Below are 13,693 nucleotides of genomic sequence, written 5' to 3' on the forward strand. Positions count from 1 at the left end.
TTTGTGTATGGTAGAGAAGTGAGAGAGGAGAAAAGAGAGGTAGAGAAGTTCCCTTCTATGCTTAGGTGTGACGGCTAGGGAAAGGAGAAAGTGTGTGTCCGTCCGTGAGGGAGGAAGAAGAGAAAGGTGGGGGACAGATAGAAGAGGAAAAGAAAGGGAGTGTTTGTGTGTGAGTTGGGAGATAGAAAGAGGAGAGGTAGAGAAGCTCCCTTCTCTGTTTAGGTTTGAGGGCTAGGGAAAGGAGGGCAGATAGGAAGAGAAAGTCTTGGTGTGTGAGTTTGGGGAAAGAGGAGGAGATGTAGATAAATAGACAATGAGAGAGGAGAAGAAATAGAGAGAGAGAGTGTGAGTTGTGGGGAGATAGGAAGAGAAAGTCTGTATGTGAGAGACAGAAGCAGGGTGGAGGATATAGGGAAAGGAGGGAGAGAAGAAATAGAATCTGTGTGTGTGAGATGCAGAGAAGGGCAATAGAAAGAAGAAAGGGGAGGAGATGTAGATAAATAGAGGGTGAGAGAGAAGAAATAGAGAGAGAGTGTGTGAGAGTTGTGGGGAAAGGGGAGAAGAAAAGAGAGGCAGAGGGGGGAGAGAGGAGGGGAGATAGGAAGAGAAAGGAGAAAGTCTTTGCATGTGAGAGAGACAGAAGCAGGGTGGAGAATATAGGGAAAGGAGGGAGAGAAGAAATAGTCTGTGTGTATGAGAGATGCAGAGGAAGAGAAAGGTGGGGGAGAGACAGAAGAGGAAAAGAAAGGGAGTGTTTGTGTGTGAGTTGGGGGATAAGAGGAGATGGAAGTAGAGGAGATGTAGAGAGAGGGAGGGAGAAAGGGGAGGACATGTAGATAAATAGACAATGAGAGAGTGAGTTGTGGGGAGATAGGAAGAGAAAGTCTGTGTGTGAGAGACAGAAGCAGGGTGGAGGATATAGGGAAAGGAGGGAGAGAAGAAATAGAATCTGTGTGTATGAGAGATGCAGGGGAGGGAGATAGAAAGGGGAGAAGAGATGGGGAGTGTGTGGGATTTGCAGATAAAGAGATAGAGAAGAAGCAGGGGAGAAGGAAAGAGAGAGAGAGTTGGGAGGAAAGAGGAGATAGGAAGAAAGAAGCTAGGGAGAAAGGGTTTAAGTGTGAGTGTTTGAGAAGGGGAAGAAAGGGGAGAGGTAGGGAAGGGAGAGAGAAGGAAAGAGAGGAGAGAATGTGTGGGGATGAGAGGGAGGGAGGGGACATCCTTACCTTATGAAGGGTGCAGAAGTACCAGGTCTGTTGCTCACGCTCCACTTCTGGGTCGTAGATCCGGGGCTGAGTGAGGAGGGGTTGCAGGCCTTGGGTTGTGGCCTGAAGAGGAAGTTCAGAAGCAGCAGCAGCATCTGTGTGGCTCTGATGCTGTGAGTGTAGTGGGGTCTTGGTTCCAGTCTGAAGCCTGTGAAGGAATGACCAGGAGAGGAACCTCAGACCGGAGAGCCAGTGCTCAGACTTTACCATGTGTCAGGTCACCATGGGGGAAGTAAAAGCTTGTGGGCCCCCCATATGAGCTGTCCCTGAGATCCTGGAATAACCCAACACGCTGAACTCCAAGAAAGTAGTAGAGGGGCAGCTAGGTGGTGCAGTGGAAAGAGCACCAGCCGTGTGGAGTCAAGAGGACATGAGTTCAGACACTTACTAGCTGTGTGACCCTGGGCAAGTCACCTAACCCCAATTGCCTCACCCCCCCCCAAAAAAAAGAAAGAAAAAAGAAAGTAGTAGAATGATCCCAGAGGACACAAGCTCAGCCCTAACATACAACACCAAGTTAGAAAATAGGCTACAAGAATGAGCAAACGAAAACAATGCTACCACAGCAACTATTCCCGTTATAGGGAAAATAACTTCTAAACTTAAAGGAGAGGACTCCAAAACGTCTACAGGCAAAAAGCATCCAGGAAAATGCAGCTTGGACACTACTAGTCTAAGCAGAATTCCTCTGTAAGTGCTAGAAGACAAATTTGGGGGGGGGGGAACCGCCTTGACTTTGAGAATGGACCTGGTATAAGCTAATGACTCTGAGGCACCAAGAAATAGTCTCACACTCACACCCACACACACACCCTCTCTCCTCTTTCCCCCCATTCACACATTCTTTCTCTATCTCTCTTCTCTACTATCTCCTCTTCCCCCAACTCACGCACAGGAACACTCCCCTTCCCTACTACTTCCACACATACACTCTCTATCTCCTCTCTCCCTTCTTTTCCTATCTCCTCCTGACCCCTTCTATCTTTCTCACATACACTCACACTTAACATTCTGTCCCTCTCCTATACTCTCTAGTCTATCTCCTCTCTCTCCTTTCTCCCCATTCTCCCCTACATACATACACTCACCCTCCCCTTCTTTCCTTATCTCTCTTCTCTACCCCTGGTCTAACACTCCCATTCTCCCACACACTCTCCCCCACTCACACATAAACACTCTTTATCTGTCCCTTCTCTACCTCTCTCTCTCTCTCTCTCCAAATCTCTGTTCTATCTCCTCTTTCCACCCAACTCTCACAAACACTCTCATTCACACCCTCCCTATGTCTTCTCTTTCTCCCTCTTTCCCCCACCTCCTTCCCCCACTACAACTCTCCCTATCCCTTGTCTTTCCTCTCAAACTCACACACTTGACCCTCTCCCTTCTCAATCCCCTCTTTCTATCTCTTCTCCCTATCTCTTCCTTTCTCCCCCCCCTCCCCCCCCCCTCTCTCATACACACACACATATGCACACATACTCTCTCTGTCTCTCCCACTCCATTAGTAGAGTGGATGGCTGAGGTGGGCCCAGACTTAGGCCAGCCTATAGCTCTTACTGCACCAGAAGGTAGACAATAAATATGGTACTTTACCTTAAAGAAGATTGGAAGTTTCCTTGTAAGTCAATGAAGTGACGTTTTTTTGCTGTTTCTCATGGATGAAATGGCACGTCCACAACCACAATTTGAAGGAAGCCTGATGAGAGAAAAAGCCTTCTATGAAATAAGGGTGAAAAGGCACAGAAACAGAGACTGACAAATGCAGAGAATGTTAGAAAATATGGAATCCTAGACTTCGACTTGAAAGGGACTTTTCAGGTCATCTGGTTGGTTGAATTCCCTCATTTTAGGAATGAGGAACTGAAGCTCTGAGACATTAAGTGACTTGCCCAAGGTCACATAGGGAGCATTCAAGGTCACACTCAGTAGCAGGGCCTAGATGTAAACTTGGGTCTTCTGACTCCCAAATTTGTACTCTGTTACAGAGAGAGAGAGAGTATACAAAGGCAAACAACATAGACCTACCTCACTGATGCCAAATTTTCAAACAAAATCCCTACAGAGTGATCTGTCTAGGAGATGATTCACTAGGACTAGGTGAGATTCATAAAGATGGTTAACAGTAGGAAAGCAATAAGCATAATCACAGCAGCAGCCAAGATAACAAAAACCCCACACGATTACCACAAGAGCTTCAGAAAAAACCTTTGCTAAAGACCTAGCTCTCCTTGTTGGGAGTGGAGACACTAGAAGACATTTTAGTGACAAGAGAAATCAAGCAAACATGTCCCTTTCCTCCATTCTTATGGCATCATTCTAGAAACTCTAGCTGTAGCGATAAAACGAGAGCAAAGGTGGACTCAAACCACCAGTGACCAGAGAAGGTGACCAAGTCCAGGGAGGCCCAAAGCTGTTCTCCCATATGTCAATCCCTAGAGTGTGGTGGTTCAATGAGAAGGTTCACATAAAAAAAAAACCAACTATTTCAGGGAGCCAAGAAAAAGTCTTTAGCTACCAAGGAACCAAGTAGCCCAGAACTGTGGCAAAAGGATTAGGAAATGAAAGAATTAAGGCAGTTAAAAAAGAAAGGAAGGAGAAAAAAAATCACCATTTTAGATTAAAAGCAACATGTTCACATCATTAGGATCAAAGAAGGAGAGGTGAGAGCTTGCTAGTGTACACAGATGAGAAGACCCTCAGTCAGGGTGAAAGTAAGTTGAATGTGAGATATAAAAGTCCCCATTCCCTCCAGGAGCAAATATGAAATCCTCTGCTTGGCATTCAAAGCCCTCTTCTTACTCCCTATTCCCCAACATGTACTCTTGGATCCTGGCTGTTGGATGAACAAGACCCTCCATCTCTCAGTTCTGGGCATTCTCTCTGGCTCCCATGCCTGGAATGCTCTTCTTCCTCCCTTCCAACCACTGGCCTCCCTGATTTCCTTTAAGACTCAACTAAAATCCCACCCTCCAGTGAACTGTCAGTGGAGTTGTGAACTGATCCAACCATTTTAGAGAACAATTTGAAATTTATGGCCAAAGGGCTATAAAATGGTGCATACCCTTTGCACCCAGAGATACCACCACTAAATCTGTATCCCAAAGACATCAAAAAAGGGAAAATGACCTATTTGTACAAAAACATTGATAGCATCTCTTTTTGTGGTGGCTAGTAATTGGAAATTGAGAGAATGTCCATCAATTGGGAAATGGTTAAACAAGCTATGGTATATGATTGTGATGGAATATTATTGTGCTATAGGAAGCAACAAGCAGGAGAATTAAAAAAAAACCTGCAAAGACTTATGTGAACTGATGGAAAGAGAAGTGAGCAGAAGCAGGAGAACATTGTTCATAGTAACAACAATATTAGGGGCAGCTAGGTGGTGCAGTGGATAGAGCACTGGCCCTGAAGTCAGGAGGACCTGAGTTCAAACCTGACCTCAGACACTTAACACTTACTAGCTGTATGGCCCTGGGCAAGTCACTTAACCCCAATTGCCTCACCAAAAAATATAAATAAAAAAAAAAACAACAATATTATATAATGAAGAACGGTGAACGACTCACCTACTCTCGGCCATACAACGATCCAAGACAATGCCAAAGGACTCATGATGAAGCACGATCTCCTCCTCCAGAGAAAGAACTGATACCGTATCACTTTCTTTCATTTTTTAGTCTTCCTGTACAAAATGACAACTATGGAAATGTTTCACACAATTGCACATGGATAACCTCTGTGTGTGTGTGTGTATACGTATATTCCTTATCATCTCAGGAAGGGGGATAGCATTTCAGCTTAAAACTTCAAAAAATGTTAAAAAATTGTTTTAACATGTCATTGGGGCAAGAATAAAATATTATTTAAAAAAATAAAAATCTTACTTCCTACAGGAAGCCTTCCCCAACCTCTCTTAATTAATTGCAGAGCTTTCCCGCTGTTAATTATTTTCCTATTTACCCTGTATATAGTTTGCTTTGTATATATTTCTTTGCATGTTGTCTCGCCCATTAGACTGTATGCTCCTTGAGGGCAGGGGCTGTCTCTTGCCTCTTTTTGTGTCGCTAGTGCTTAATAGACTGCCTGGAATATAGCAGGCACTTAATAAATGTTTTTTGAATGGAAAAATTCACTGCTCGCACTGCAAGCAGAGGACGGTGAGATCTCTTGACCTCCCAGGGCAAATTGGGGAGGGAAGGGACTTTGGTAGGTGGGAGAATGTTCAGGGACTTTTCAAAGGAAATTGGTATGAATACAAGCAATGGGCATAACAGGCAACCTTTTGAAGGGGCTATGCTTTCCAGGATGATGGCTCACCCAAAGGGAGACGATGTATGTACCCTCCAAGGAACTACCAGCATTTAAGTCCCAGGATGTAAGTCCTAGAATTTCCAGGTCTTAGGATTGGCAAGTAACATAGGCCTATACCCCCAAAAATCATAGAAAGAGGGAAAGGATCTAGCGACCAAAATATTGACAGCAGCACTTTCTGTGGTAGCCCAAACTGAAAACAAAGGAGGGTTTAATAGGGAAAAGTGTGTGTGGGTGTGGGTGTGTGTAAATGGGAGACAGGTAGAAGGGAGAGAAAAGATAGGAGAGGAAGAGAAAGCGTGTGAGGGAGATAGAAAGTGGAAGAGATAGGGAAAGGAGGGAGAAAGTATGTGTGTATGAGAGAGGTACGGAAGTGAGATAGAGGGGGACAACATGGAGAGGAGGAGATAGGCAAAGAAGGGAGAGAGTGTGTATGTGGGAGAAGTAGAGAATGGAGAGAGGAGGTGGAGAGGAGATAGGGAAAGAAGGGTAAGATTAGATAGAGTGGGAATGTTAGATAAAGGGGAGAGAAGAAGAGAGGAGATAGGGAAAGAAGAGATAGACTGTGTATGAGTGGGGGGAGGAAGAAGTAGAGAAGGGGATAAAGACAAGATGGGGAAAGAAGGGAGGGAGGAGATAGAAAGACAGGAGAAAAATATCGTGTATGTGAGAGAGAGGACATAGGGAAAGGATGGAGAGAAAAAGGAAGAGAGGAGATTAGGAGAGTGTGAATGTATGTTGGGGGAGGTAGAAAAAGGAGAGGGATAAAAGGGATAAGGGAAGGTAGATAGAGAGTGTGAGTGTGACTGTGTGTGTGTTGGGGGAAAGAGGAGATTGGGAGAGAAAGACAGGTAGAGAAGGGAAAGAAAGGATATAGAGACAGAATGTTTATGTGTGAGTGTGAGAGAGAAGTGGAGAGGAGGAGAAGGGAAAGAAGGGTGAGAAGAGATAGTGTGTGTGAGGGGGGAGAGGAGAGTATGTGATATGGGAGAGGAGATAGTGAAAGGAGGGAGAGAGAAGATAGAGAATGTTTGTGAGAGATAGGAAAAAGTGTGGGGGGGAACTGGGAGAAAAGGCAGAGAGTGTGAGTGTGTGAGAAAGACAGAAGGGAGAGAGAGTGTTTTGTGTTACTGTGAGTGGGGGAGAGAGAGAAGATAGGGAAAGGAGGTATAGAGAGGAAGAGAGGAGATAGAGTGGATGTGTGTGAGTGGGGGGACACAGGAAGAGAGAGTTTGTGTTGGAGCAGTAGAGATGGAGAACACTGGTTAAGAGACTGTGTGTGTGTGTGAGAGAGAGAGAGAGAGAGGAGGGAGGGGAGAGGAAGAGGAGATAAGTAGAGAGTATTTATGTCTGAGTGTGTGAAAGGAGGGAAGAGAGAGGACACAGGGAAAGAAGGGAAAGAAAGGAGGTAGAGAAAGTGCTTTTGTGGGAGTGGGGAGAGTGTGGGTCAGGGGGAGTGTTAGAGAAGGGGGGGAGAGATGGAGGGAGAGAGAAAGAAAGGAAGGAGATAGAGCGTGAGTGTAAGAGAGAGGTAGAGAAGGTCGATAAAGGCAGAGAGAAAGTGTATGTGAGTGTGTGGTGGGGGGAGAAAGGAGATAGGGAGACAGGAGAAAGAGTGTATGTGTGGGAGTGGTAGAGAAGGGGAATGTTTGTGTGTGAGAGTTGGGGGAAAGAGGAGACAGAGAGGTAGAGAAGGACTAGAGTGTTTAGGTGTGAGTGAGAGAGAGGAGAGATCTTGAGAGAGGGAGTGAGTGTGAGTGTGTGTGTGTGTGTGTGTGTGTGTGTGTGTGTGTGAGTGGGGGAGGTATAAATAGAGAAGGGAGAGAGTGTAGGTGAAAGGGAGCATTACAGAAAGGGGAGAGAGAAAGGAAGAGGGAAGACAGAGTGTGTGAGAGTGTGAGTAGAGCAGGGAGAGGAAATAGGGAAAGAACAGAGGGAGGACATAGTGTGTGCTTGTGTGAGTTGTAGAGAAGGGGAGAGAGAGGGAGAGGAGGTTGTGTTTGGGGGGGGGTGCTAGAGAAGGAGGGGACATCTAGCAGAAAGGATCCTTACCTTATGAAGGGTGCAGAAATGGCTGCCAAGTGCCAGATCTGTTGCTCACTCTCCACTTCTGGGTCGCAGATCCAGGGCTGAGTGAGGAGGGGTTGCAGGCCTTGGGTTGTGGCCTGAAGAGGAAGTTCAGAAGCAGCAGCAGCAGCAGCAGCATCTGTGTGGCTCTGATGCTGTGAGTGTAGTGGGGTCTTGGCTCCAGTCTGAAGCCTGTAGAGGAATGACCAGGAGAGGAACCTCAGACCAGAGGGGCAATGCTCAAACTTTGCCATGTGTCAGGTCACCATGGGGGAAATAAAAGCTTGTGGGGCCCCCATATGAGCTGTCCCTGAGATTCTGGAATAACCCAACACGCTGAGCTCCAAGAAAGTATTAGAATGACCCCAGAGGACACAAGCTCAGCCCTAACAGAAAGCACAAAGTTACAAAATAGGCTACAAGAATGAGCAAATGGAAACAATGCTACCACAATAACTATTCCAGTGATAGGAAAAGTAACTTTTTTTTTGGCCAAAGGATATGAGCAGGCAGTTTTCTGATGAAGATATAAAAGCTAATTTCGTTCTAAAGAATGAGTGGGTCAAACAACAAATCATAGAAACAACCAATAACTTCATCCAAGAGATGACGATAATGAGACAACATACCAAAATCTATGGGATGGAACCAAAGCAGTGCTTAGGGGAAATCTTATATCTCTAACTGCTTACATCAATAAAAAAGAGAAAGAGGAGATCAACGAATTGGGCATGGGACTTAAAAAGCTAGAAAAAGAACAAATTAAAAATACCCAACTAAATACTAAATTAGAAATTCTGAGAATTAGAGGAGAAATTAATAAAATTGAAAGAAGGAAAACTATAGAATTGATCAATAAAACTAAGAGCTGGTTTTATGAAAAAAAAAAACACAATAAAATAGATAAACCATTGGTTAATTTGGTTTGAAAAGAGAAAGAAGAAAACCAAATTACCAGTATCAAAAATGAAAGGGGTGATTTCACCACCAATGAAGTGGAAATTAAAGCAATAATTAGGAACTATTTTGCCCAACTGTATGCCAATAAATTTGACAATCTAAACGAAATGGATCATTATTTACAAAAATACAAACTGCCCAGGTTAACTGAAGAGGAAGTAAAATCCTTGAATCAGCCCATATCAGAAAAAGAAAGTGAACATGCCATTAATGAACTCCCTAAGAAAAAATCCCCAGGGCCAGCTGGGTTTACAGGTGAATTCTACCAAACATTTGAAGAACAATGAATTCCAATATTATTCAAATTATTTGGAAAAAATAGGTGAATAGGAGTTCTACCAAATTCCTTTTATGACACAAATATGGTGGTGATACCAAAACCAGGCAGAACGAAAACAGAGAAAGAACATTATAGACCAATTTCCCTAATGAATATTGATGCTAAAATCTTAAATAAGATATTAGCAAGGAGATTACAGCAAGTGATCACCAGGATAATACACTATGACCAGGTGGGATTTATACCAGAAATGCAGGGCTGGTTCAGCATTCGGAAAACTATTAACATTATCAACCACATCAATAAGAAAACTAACCAAAATCATACGATTATCTCAATAGATGCAGAGAAAGCTTTTGACAAAATCCAGCACCCATTCCTAATAAAAACACTGGAGAGCTTAGGAATAGGGGGAGCTTTCCTTAAAATAACAAGCAGTATCTACCTAAAGCCATCAGCAAGCATTATATGAAATGGAGATAAATTAGAGGCCTCCCCAGTAAGAGCAGGGGTGAAACAGGGATGTCCATTACCACCCCTATTATTAATATTGTGCTAGAAATGTTAGCATTAGCAATCAGAGAAGAAAAAGGAATTAAAAGAATTAGAATAGGCAAGGAGGAAACAAAATTATCACTCTTTGCAGATGATATGATGGTATACTTAGAGAATCCTAGAGAATCAACTAAAATTACTTGAAACAATTAACAACCTTAGCAAAGTAGCCGGATATAAAATAAATCCACATAAATCATCAGCATTTCTATACATGACTAACAAAGTGCAGCAGCAAGAGATAGAAAGAGAAATTCCATTTAAAGCAACGGTAGACAATATAAAATACCTGGGAGTCTACTTGTCAAGACAAACCCAGGAACTCTATGAACACAGTTACCAAGCACTTTTCACGCAAATCAAATCAGATCTAAATAACTGGAAAAATATCAACTGCTCATGGATAGGCCGAGCTAATATAATAAAAATGACAATTCTACCTAAATTAATGTACTTATTCAGTGCCGTCCCAATCAGACTACCTAAAAATTATTCTGTAGAGCTAGAAAAAATAATAACAAAATTCATCTGGAAAAACAAAAGGTCAAGAATATCTAGGGGAATAATGGAAAAAAAAATGCACAGGAAGGTGGGCTAGCTGTAGCAAATCTGAAGCTTTACTATAAAGCAGCAGCCATCAAAACTATTTGGTACTGGCTAAGAAATAGAAGGGAGGATCAATGGAATAGGCTAGGCACAGGAGACACAGTAGTAAATGACTTTAGTAATGTACTGTTTGATAAACCCAAAGACTCCAGCTTCTGGGATAGGAACTCAGTATTTGACAAAAACTGCTGGGAAAACTGGAAGATAGTATGGCAGAAACTGGGCATAGACCAACATCTGACACCTTATACTAAAATAAGGTCAAAATGGGTGCATGATTTAGACATAAAAGGTGATACCACAGGTAAATTAGGAGAGGAAGGAAGGAAAAGTTTATTTTTCAAATCTTTGAAAAGGAGAACAGTTTATGACCAAACAAGAGATATAGAATATTATGAAATGCAAAATGGATCATTTTGATTACATTAAATTAAAAGGCTTTTGTACAAAGAGAAGCAATGGATCCAAATTAGAAGGGAAGCAGAAAGCTGGGAAACAATTTTTATAACCAGTACATCTGATAAAGGCCTCCTTTCTCAAATATATAGAGTACTGTGTCAAATTTATAAGAATCCAAGTCATTCCCCAACTGAGAAATGGTCAGAGGATACAAACAGGCAGTTTCTGATGAAGAGATCAAAGATATCTATTGCAATATGGAAAAATGCTCTAAATCACTATTGATTAGAGAAATGCAATAACTAAAAACAAATTTGGAAATCTTGATTATATGAAATTTAAATACTTTTGTATGAACAAAATTAATAAACTAGGATAGAAGGAAAGTAGTTGACTTGGGAAAAAAATCTTTCCATTCAATAATCCTGGTAAGGGAACTAAGAGAAGAAGAATGACAAACTCTTTAACCACCATATGAACCACAAGGTCATGATAGCATAGAGTCAGAACTGAAAGGAACCCGAGTAGTCATCCAGGCAAACTCCTAATTTCACAGAAGAGGAAACTGAGGTCCAGGGGGGGTTAAGTGACTTGCCCAGGGTCACACAGCTAATGTATCTGGTTCAGGATCCAAAAACATCTTCCTGACCCGACCCCTAAACCCACCTCCTGCCCCCATTAGAATGTGAATTCCTATATGTGTGTGTGTGTGTGTGTGTGTGTGTGTGTGTATATATATATATATATATATCTATATGTATATGTATAGAGATATATAGATATAACCTATATCAGATTACCTTCTGTCTAGGGGAGGGAGGGGTGGGAGGGAGAAAAATCTGAAATTGTAAAGCATGTATAAACAAAAGTTGAGAACTATCTTTACATGTAATGGAAAAAATAAAATACCTCATACATAAAAAAAAAAGAATGTGAATTCCTTGGGGCAGTCAGGTGGCACAGTGGATAGAGCACCAGCCCTGGAGTCGGGAGGACCTGAGTTTAAATCCGACCTCAGACACTTAGCACTTACTATCTGTGTGACCCTAGGCAAGTCACTTAACCCCAATTGCCTCACTAAAAAAAAAAAAATGTGAGTTCCTTGAAGGCAGAAACTGTTTTTTGTCTTTCTTTGTATCCTCAACATAGCACTTGGCATACAGTACTTAATACTTATTGATTTGACTCTAAGTCCAAGGCTCTATCCACTATACCATATTGCCTCTCATGGCTCAAAATCACAAAGAGAGAAATGCCAATCGAAACAGTTCCGTTCGCTTCACACCTGGTACGATGGCAAAGATGGGAATAGTCAACGTTGCAGGAGTTGTGGAAAGACTAGCACACAATGGGATCATGTGAATAGAGTTCCTAGAATGTCCCTACCCTTGGACAGAGTTTGTACTGTGAGGACAGTGCTTAAAAAAGTGCTGCATATACACCAAAACATGGGAAGATACCCGAAGTGATGCGGCACAAGAAGCTCCACTAGGGAAATACCATACACATTGACAGGGCAACGATCAAAACGGAATTCTATGAAAATCCTAAGAAGACAGTGAAAAACATTTCACTAAGTCCCAGAAGAGCACAGACTGCACAAAAATACTTCAGTAGAGCTCCACGAATGTACATAAGAACACCAAAGAGCATCAGAAATTCCTTCATAGAATTCAGTACTAAAACAAAAGCAACAGAAAGCTCCCATAATCCCGGGGAAGCCCTAAACAGAGAAAAGGCTGGGTAGGTCAAGGATGATCCCAGGGCCCTAGCCACATCAGGAGACCAGCATCCAGCACGAGGTGACCTAGGGGTAGGAGACAGATACCAGACAGAATATCTAGGAAGGAAAGAATGGCGAGGACGATTAATTCCTTCGGACAGGTAATCCTAACCCAAGAACTGACCTCCCAGAAAATAAAATGGGCCAAACAGAAAATGATTCTGAAACAAACAAGAAATATTAAAGAAAAATCACAAGCCTGAAAAGAGTAAACGTTTCTCAGAATAAGTGACTTGAAAAGCAAGACGAGGAGAGATGATCATAGAATCATTGCACTACATGAAAATCACAACAATAACAACAACAGAAGTCTGAGTCCCATATTTCAACAACTCACAAATGAAAACTGTCCAGCACTCTTAGAACCAGGGAGCAAAATAAAAATTTAAAAAACATAGCAGTTGCCTCCTAAAAGGAACCCCGAAATGAAAATTTCCAGGAACATCAGAGCCACAATTCCAAATTTCCAGGTCAAAGAAAAACACTGCAAACCACCAGAAAGAAACAGTTCAAGTGCCAAGGAGCCACGATGAGGATCACAGGAGACCTGGCAGTTGGCAACATAAAACAACAAAACGCTTGGCACATGACACTCCCCCGCCACGGCAACATGTAAAGGCTACCACTGAAGAATACTGTCCAGGGAGGGAAAATGGAACATGAAATGGAGAATGTCTATGGATGCTCAGGTGGAAAGTCCAGATCCGAGTAAACATTTTTACATGGAAATGCTGCTGCTGCTGCTGCTGCTATTGGCATTGCTTGTCCTTCCTTCTAGATTGAGGTGATGTCAGGGCTTTTAACAAAATGGCTTTAAGTGAGGGAAGGCTGTGCAAGGTCGCCAACCTCACTCTCTCCTCCAGAGCCATCTGGGTGCACTGGCAAGATCTCTATCAGAACGACTGGGGATGGCCCTGGGTGTCTGAAGTGACTGGGGTTAAGTGACTCGTCCAGGGTCACGCAGATAGTAAGCGGCTGAGGCGAGATTTGAACTCTCACCTTCAGGCTCGGTGCCACCTTGCCGCCCCCCCAAATGGACACGTAAGCAACCAGAGAAACATAGGAAAGTATTTCATAGATTGAAATCTATTGAATCAAGCGGAAGGCGCTAGGGGAGGTTGAAAATTGCTTACCTTTTGACGGGGGAGAAGAAACGAGTGTCCTCTCGGGATTGGAAGAAGGTCTCGAAAGGTCACAGAGACAGTTTCCAAAGACAGGCAAAGGTCCGAGGGGCTTCGGGGTGAGGAAATGGCCGAACAGGAGACGATCCCGGGGAGGAAAGAAAGAAGAAGGGGAGCGAACTCACTCTCTCCCATGAAACGAATGAACTTCGCGTTCATCTGAACCAAAGGGGGAGGGAGGGAGGCCCAGAAAGAAAAGAAACCCGGGCCAGGAGGCGAGGCGCGGGAAGAAGAAGAGGGACAACGAAGGGAACTGCCCTTCCTCGGTCAAGTGGGGGGAGGA

The 13,693-nt window shown here is 43.2% G+C and overlaps 1 long non-coding RNA gene across 1 annotated transcript; it reads right to left on the reverse strand.

The window, feature by feature from the left end:
• Positions 1–1,254: 1,254 nt before the first annotated feature.
• On the reverse strand, positions 1,255–4,896 carry LOC122733805. Its single transcript, XR_006353972.1, has 3 exons — positions 4,835–4,896; positions 2,859–2,961; positions 1,255–1,413 (listed from the first exon to the last, which is right to left on the reverse strand). It is a non-coding gene; the product is annotated as an uncharacterized LOC122733805 (long non-coding RNA).
• Between the last annotated feature and the right edge of the window lie 8,797 nt (positions 4,897–13,693).

The sequence above is a fragment of the Dromiciops gliroides genome, chromosome X (genome assembly GCF_019393635.1).
Source record: "Dromiciops gliroides isolate mDroGli1 chromosome X, mDroGli1.pri, whole genome shotgun sequence".
Taxonomy (NCBI): domain Eukaryota; kingdom Metazoa; phylum Chordata; class Mammalia; order Microbiotheria; family Microbiotheriidae; genus Dromiciops; species Dromiciops gliroides.